Source organism: Rutidosis leptorrhynchoides, chromosome 4 (assembly GCF_046630445.1).
Source record: "Rutidosis leptorrhynchoides isolate AG116_Rl617_1_P2 chromosome 4, CSIRO_AGI_Rlap_v1, whole genome shotgun sequence".
Lineage (NCBI taxonomy): Eukaryota > Viridiplantae > Streptophyta > Magnoliopsida > Asterales > Asteraceae > Rutidosis > Rutidosis leptorrhynchoides.
The window spans coordinates 164,582,545-164,591,186 of NC_092336.1; the positions used below are offsets into that span (position 1 = coordinate 164,582,545).

Consider the following 8,642-nt stretch of genomic DNA (forward strand, 5'->3'; position numbering starts at 1 on the left):
GTACGACTCAACGGAGCTAAAATTACAAATCAACTATGCACAAGAATATAATATAATATATAATTAATTATATATAATATTATATATTATATTTATCAGCATCCCACGTTTAATTCATTTTGGTGAGCTGGAATCCAAAGCTCCGCAATCGCGGAGCTGTGAGGAAGAAAAGCACCGCAATCGCGGAGATGTACAGTGGAAAATGGGCCTATAAAAAGCTGCGCATTCTGCCGAACTCAACACACCTTTTTCTACTTCAATCTCTCAATCTATATTTATATTTATAATTTTAATATTAAGTTAATAATAATAATAAGGTTATTTTAGCGAATGTTTTAAGGTTTGTAAGTCGAAACTCTGTCAGTGTAACACTACGCGATTAATACTCATTGTAAGTTATGTTCAACCTTTTTAAATTAATGTCTCGTAGCTAAATTATTATTATGCTTATTTAAGCCAAAGTAATTGTGATGTTAGACTAAATATTAAAGACGGGGTTATTGGGCTTTGGACCATAATTGGGGTTTGGACAAAAGATCGACACTTGTGGAAATTGGACTATGGGCTACTAATGGGCTTTATATTAACTAAATGATATCTCGTTAATTTAATATAGAGATTTACAATTTGACGTATCTATATATAACCATTTACGCTTAACTGGGTACGGTGGGCGGGATATTTATAAATACGAATAATTGTTCATTTGACCGGACACGGGGATGGATTAATAGTCACTGGACTCATTAAAACAGGGGTGGATTACATTCAAGGGTAATTGGTGTAATTGTTAACAAAGTATTAAAACCTTGAAATACATGCAGTCGATAACCTGGTGTAATCATTAACAAAGTATTAAGACCTTATTACAGTTTAAGTCCCCAATTAGTTGGAATATTTGACTTCGGATATAAGGGTAATTTGACGAAGACCTTCGCACTTTATAATTATGACCGATGGACTATTATGGACAAAACCAGATGGACATATCGAATAATCCAGGACAAAGGGCAATTAACCCATGGTAATAAATTAAAATCAACACGTCAAACATCATGATTACGGAAGTTTAAATAAGCATAATTCCTTTATTTTATATCTCATCGCACTTTTATTTATCATTTTATTTATCGTACTTTTATTTTATTGCACTTTAATTATCGTACTTTTAAATTATCACATTTTTATTTCTCATTTACTTTACGCTTTAAATTAAGTTGTATTTATATTTAATATTTTACATTAGGTTTTAATTGTGACTTAAGTTTTAAAATCGACAAATCGGTCATTAAACGGTAAAACCCCCCTTTTATAATAATAATAATACTACTTATATATATATATATATATATATATATATATATATATATATATATATATATATATATATATATATATATATATATATATATATATATATATATATATATATACAAATATAGTGTTTAAAATAAATATAGCGTTAAACTTAGCCAGCTCCCTGTGGAACGAACCGGACTTACTAAAAACTACACTACTCTACGATTAGGTACACTGCTTATAAGTGTTGTAGCAAGGTTTAGGTATATCCATTCAATAAATAAATAAATAAATAACTTGTGTAAATTGTATCGTATTTAATATTATTCCGTAGTAAAATATAATCTATTTCGTACTACACCTCGCACACATCAAGTATTTTTGGCGCCGCTGCCGGGGAATAAATCACGCCGAAGCGAAACGCTATAAAAAAATATTAGTTTTTAAGCTATTTTTGTAAAAATATAATTTTATATAAGTTTTAAAATATTAAAACATAAAAAAAATATAAATATCTATATTTTTAAGTGTTTAAATTAAAAAGTATATATTTTTTTATTACTTTTGTTAAAAGTTATAAAAACTAATATGTATTTTTTTTAAATATAAGTTTTATTTAAATTTTATTTTTATATGATTAAAATCAGAAAATTTAAAAAAAATATATATATTTGAACCTGCACGAATTTTGGCCTGCACGAAATCTGAGTTTACAAACTCCGCAGTCGCGGAGCCGTCACAGGCTGAACCTTGTATGCACTAATTACTGATTAGGGTTTTAATAAATTAGTTATTATTATTAACCTAATTAGGTTTTGATTTATTTAATTAGTATTTAGTTTTAGTTTTAGTTTTATTTAGTAATATTAAGTTTATTAATTATTATTAAATATATAAAATTAATACTTTTATAAAATAATATAAAAATAATATTTTTATATAAAATAAGTAATTTTATCATTTCTTGTTATAAATTGTATATTTTAATCATATAATTCGTAATTTGTTTATTTGTCATTTGTAATTAGTTTTAAACTTAGTTTTTGCCGTAGTTATTTTTATTTCTAGATTTTTAGACTTTGCCGTAAAATTCTTAAGTGCTTTTCCTTTAGATTAAGATTTAGACGCTTTAGAATTTTGTGACGCCATTTATTTATTTTAGTGCCTAATTAAGTTATTGCCGTTTTGGATATAGAATTCCTTTTAAGCTTTAATACCTTTAGACGCAGGTTTTAATTTTTAGTTTTTAGAACTTTTAAGTTTCGACGCTTTATTTTCTTATTTTTCGACCTCTTATTTCTCGACGCGCTTTTTCTTTTTCATTTCTACGCTCTAGTTTTTAGGACCTAGAATTTTCTATATTTTCTTTAAATTTCAACGAAAAATTATTTTAAGCGGTTAGATTGATAGACATCCAAAATTTTCTGATTCGTAGTAATAGTTGGATTTGTTAGTGGCGAGTTGTGGGCTTCCGATTTAAAGGGTCCTGGCTACCTGCTGCATCTATTGGCTATTCGAAACGTGGGCAAAATCAGAAAAGTCTATTAATTTGATAACTTTAATAATTTTTATCTTTATAACTAATAGGATATTCAGTGAATGCACCGAGCAAAACGTTCACCACCTTTCATACGTTCACCACCTGTAACTCGATCAAGACATTTAGCCAATATTGTCGCCGTTAATTTTTCTTTAGAATCATCATCTAGTCGACCAAGTACTCCAATTCAAATTTTCGATAATCCATTTTTTGAATCCGACCTCACAATTGAGAACCCGGAGGATATTCAAGGAAAATTCAGAGATCCTGAACCACTAATCATTCCTCCTGAACCACAAATCATACAACCAGATATTGTCGAGGAAGAAACCATTAAATCAGAATCCTCTAGTGATTCAGATTCAACAAATTCAATCATGGAAAATCAGGAACCTCTAAGTATGGAAGATCGAATGAGAGCTACACGCACTGGCCAAGGTCATGCAATTACTTAACCAGACATCAATGCGCCAGATTATGAAATCAAAGGACAAATCCTACACATGGTAACTAATCAATGCCAATTCAGTGGTACGCCAAAGGAAGATCCAAACGAACATCTTCGAACCTTTAATAGGATCTGTACTTTATTTAAAATCAGAGAAGTTGAGGATGAACATATCTATCTCATGTTGTTTCCCTGGACTTTAAAGGGAGAAGCCAAATATTGGTTAGAATCGTTACCTGAAGGGGCGATTGATACATGGGATGTCTTAGTTGAAAAATTTCTTAAAAGATTCTTTCCGGCATCTAAAGCCGCGAGACTTCAAGGAGAAATTGTTATGTTCACGCAAAAGCCAAATGAAACTCTATATGAGGCCTGGACAAGATTCAGAAAATTGTTGAGAGGATGTCCTCAACATAGTTTAGACACTTATCAAATAGTGCAAATATTCTACCAAAGATGCGATGTTGCTACACGAAAAGACATCGACACAGCAGCTGGTGGTTCCATTATGAAGAAAACCGCAACAGAAGCTCACAAAATTATTGATAACACAGCCTCCCACTCACATTAGTGGCATCAGGAAAAAGATATCTTCCGTTCATCTAAAGCGGCTAGAGCTGATTCTAGCCATGACTTTAATTCCATTTCCGCAAAGCTAGATGCTTTCGAGAGACGAATGGAAAAGATGACTAAGGATATCCACGCAATACGAATTAGTTGTGAGCAGTGTGGAGGACCACATTTGACAAAAGATTGTCTCAATATTGAACAAACAATGGAACAAAGAGAGAATGTTTCATACATGAACCAAAGGCCTAGAAATAATTATCAGAATAATTATCAACCGCCAAGACCAAACTACAATCATAATCAGAATTATAACCGAAATGTTCCATACAACAACCAACAAGGTCCTAGCAATCAACAAGTATCCAATAATACTTACAATCAGCAAAGACCTATTTTTCCAAATAAACCACCACAAACCGATGATAAAAAGCCAAATTTAGAAGATATGATGTCGAAGCTAGTTGAATCTCAAACTCAATTTTTCACATCTTAGAAACAAACTAATGAACAAAATGCTCAAGCATTTAGAAATCAACAGGCTTCGATCCAAAATCTGGAACAAGAATTAAGTAACCTAGCAAGGTTGATAGGTAAAAGAAAACCAGGGAGTCTACCTAGAGACACAAATGCTAACCCCTGGAATGAAACAGCTAAAGCCATTACCACAAGAAGTGGTATTACATTTAAACCACCTGAAATACCTGTAATTTCTGATGATTCTATTCCTACTACACAGGCACCACAGCCTGAGCAAGAGAAGGAATCAGAACCGGTAGTTGAAAAGATTAATGAAGATAACACAGTTAAGGCTGAACCTTTTGTTAAACCATACCAACCACCGCTTCCTTACTCGAGTAAAATGAGAAAAGAAAGACTTGAAGCCGAGCAATCCAAATTCTTGGATATGTTTAAACAAATAAATGTAAATCTTCCTTTCATTGATGTGATTTCAGGAATGCCAAGATATGCTAAATTCCTAAAAGATCTAATCACAAATAGAAAGAAAATGGAAGAACTCTTGGCTGTTACAATGAATGTTAATTGTTCTGCAGTGCTGTTAAATAAGATACCAGAAAAATTATCAGATCCAGGAAGTTTCACAATTTCATGTTTTCTGGGTAGTCTTAGTTCAATAGAAGCATTGGCAGACTTAGGTGCTAGTATAAATTTTTAGCCGTATTCACTATACGCTAAACTAGATCTCGGAGAATTGAAACCAATACGAATAAGCATACAACTAGCCGATCGATCAGTAAAATATCCTAGAGGGATAATGGAGAACATGCTAGTTAAAGTTGGTACGTTAGTATTTCCAGTAGACTTTGTTATTCTGGACATGGAAGAAGATTCTCGAGTTCCTCTCATATTAGGAAGGCCATTCTTAAACACAGCTAAAGCAATAATAGACGTGTTCGGTAAGAAATTGACCCTAAGTATAGAGGACGAGAGTGTTACCTTTTCTGTTGATAGAGCCATGCAACAACCGCAAACTGAAGATGATACATGTTATTATATTCAAACTATAGATTCACAAGCAGAATTGTTACAAGAATTTCCAGAATTACAAGGAACAGGAGAATGTTCTTTAGGAGAAGGAACTGAACCAATTGATGAAGCTAAAATGTTAGCCACACTTATGGCTAATGAATACGAACCAACAATAGAAGAACTTCAAATGCTAAAAGAGGAAGACAGATATCGATACAAATCATCGATAGAAGAACCACTGATATTAGAGTTAAGGCCACTTCCAAACCATTTGGAATATGCTTATTTACATGGTGAATCTGAATTACCTGTAATAATATCGTCTTCTCTTACGAAAAATGAAAAATCTTAACTCATTTCTGTACTAAAAGCTCATAAACCAGCTATTGCATGGAAGATTCATGACATTAAAGGTATAAGTCCTTCGTATTGCACACATAAAATCCTTATGGAAGAAGGTCATAAAACATATGTGCAACGCCAACGAAGACTAAATCCTAGTATGCAAGATGTTGTTAAGAAAGAAATTATTAAACTGCTCGATGCAGGTTTAATTTATCCAATTTCTGATAGTCCATGGGTAAGCCCAGTTCAATGTGTACCTAAGAAGGGTGGCATGACTGTCATCATAAATGAAAAAGATGAGCTTATTCCCACTAGGACTGTAACAGGATGGCGTGTTTGTATCGATTATAGAAAATTAAATGACACCACCAGAAAAGATCACTTCCCCTTACCTTTCATTGATCAAATGTTGGAAAGGTTAGCTGGGAATAGTTACTATTGTTTTGTTGACGGTTTCTCCGGATACATTCAAATTCCAATCGCACCCGAGGACCAAGAGAAAACTACATTCACATGCCCTTATGGTACTTTTGCTTACAAATGCATGCCATTTGGACTTTGCAACGCCCCTGCAACCTTTCAAAGGTGCATGATGGCGATTTTTCACGACATGATAGAAGAATGCATGGAAGTTTTCATGGATGACTTTTCAGTCTTCGGTGATACTTTTGAAACATGTCTAGTTAATCTTGAACGAATGCTTATTAGATGCGAGCAATCAAATCTAGTTCTTAATTGGGAGAAATGCCATTTCATGGTTAAAGAAGGCATCGTTCTTGGTCATAAAATTTCAAAGGAAGGAATTGAAGTGGATAGAGCTAAAGTAGATGTAATTGCTAAACTTCCACATCCCACCAATGTTAGAGGAGTTAGGATTTTTCTAGGGCATGCCGGTTTTTACCGACGTTTCATAAAATATTTTTTCTAAAATTGCCACTACTATGAATAAACTCCTAGAAAAAGATGCTCCATTCATCTTTTCGGATGAATGCATCAAATATTTTAATATTCTTAAAGAGAAACTCACTAATGCGCCGATCATGATAACTCCAAATTGGAATCTACCATTTGAACTCATGTGCGATGCAAGTGATTTTGCAATGGGAGCCGTTTTAGGTCAAAGGATTGAAAAATGATTTCAACCTATCTATTACGCTAGTAAAACGTTACAAGGAGCACAAACGAATTACACAACTACTGAAAAAGAACTCCTTGCTATTGTCTTTGCTTTTGACAAATTTCGTTCATATCTCGTTCTAGCAAAAACGGTGGTCTATACCGACCATTATGCTCTTAGATACCTATTTTCAAAACAAGATGCCAAATCAAGATTAATCCGTTGGATCTTACTCTTACAAGAGTTCGATATTGAAATCCGAGATAAAAAGGGAGCAGAAAATCTCGCCGCTGATCATCTTTCTCGTCTTGAAAATCCTGAATTAGAAGTTCTAAATGAATCGGCCATACAAGATAACTTTCCTGATGAATATCTATTGAAGATTGATTATGGTGAAATTCCATGGTTTGCAGACTATGCAAACTACTTAGTATGTGGATTCCTTGAAAAAGGGTTGTCGTACCAAAAACGAAAGAAATTCTTTAGTGATATAAAACACTATTTTTGGGAAGATCCACATTTATTCAAAAGTTGTCCCGATGGAATAATACGCCGATGCATATTCGGGGATGAAGCTAGTCAAATCTTAAACCATTGTCACACAGGACCAACAGGAGGGCATTATGGGCCTCAACTCACAGCAAGAAAAGTTTACGATGCTGGATTCTGTTGGCCTACAATTTTCAAAGATGCACACCTTCTTTGTAAATCCTGTGATGCATGTCAAAGGGCCGGAAAAATAAGTCAACGTGATGAAATGCCACAAAATGTTATTTAAGTATGTAAAGTATTTGACGTTTGGGGTATTGACTTTATGGGTCCATTTCCAAAATCTCATAATAATCTCTACATTCTCGTTGCCATTGATTATGTATCTAAATGGGCGGAAGCACAAACTCTTCCAACTAATGACGCACGAGTTGTAGTCAACTTCTTAAAACGTCTTTTTATAAGGTTCGGAACACCGAAAGCTTTAATAAGTGATCGGGGTACTCATTTCTGTAATAATCAACTTGAGAAAGTTCTCAAAAGATATGGAGTAACTCATAAAATCTCAACCGCTTATCATCCACAAACAAATGGACAAGTTAAAAATACCAACCAAGCTTTAAAACGTATTCTAGAGAAAACCGTAGGATCGAATCCAAAGGAATGGTCCATGAAATTGGAGGATGTACTTTGGGCTTTTAGAACAGCCTACAAAACTCCAATTGGCACCACACCTTTTAAACTTGTTTACGAAAAAGCATGTCACCTTCCAGTAGAAATTGAGCACACAGCATTTTGGGATTTAAAGACATGTAATCTTGATTTGCATGAAGTTGGTCATTTACGATTAAGTCAACTAAACGAATTAGAAGAATTAAGACATGATGCAAATGAAAATTCGTTAATCTATAAGGAAAGAACTAAGAAATGGCATGATAAAAGAATCAGAAGTTCAAAAGAATTTAAGGAAGGAGACATAGTCCTTCTTTTCATTTCGAGATTCAAGCTATTTCCTAGAAAATTGAAATCAAGATGGTCTGGACCATTTATAGTCAAAAGAGTTTTCCCATACGGAACAATAGAGTTAATAAATTCAAATGGGATTGAATTTAAAGTTAATGGTCACAGAGTTAAACATTACATACATGATCCGATGGAAGTTGATAATGAAGTTAATCACAATTTCGACACCACAGCTAACGAAGTGTGGGGAGATTCAAATGTTTTAAAGGATAATATAATGCTGTCTAGGGTTATATTTTCTGTTTTCGTGTAGTTCTCAAGAATGGAATCCGAATGGTCTTTCCCTAGCAGACCCTAAAGAACTAGTCTTCTCCCTCCATTCT

The 8,642-nt window shown here is 33.3% G+C and overlaps 1 non-coding gene across 1 annotated transcript; it reads right to left on the reverse strand.

Moving 5' to 3' along the window:
• Nucleotides 1-3,600: 3,600 nt before the first annotated feature.
• LOC139846012 (small nucleolar RNA R71) lies at nt 3,601-3,707 on the reverse strand. Its single transcript, XR_011758760.1, has one exon. It is a non-coding gene; the product is annotated as a small nucleolar RNA R71 (small nucleolar RNA).
• Between the last annotated feature and the right edge of the window lie 4,935 nt (nt 3,708-8,642).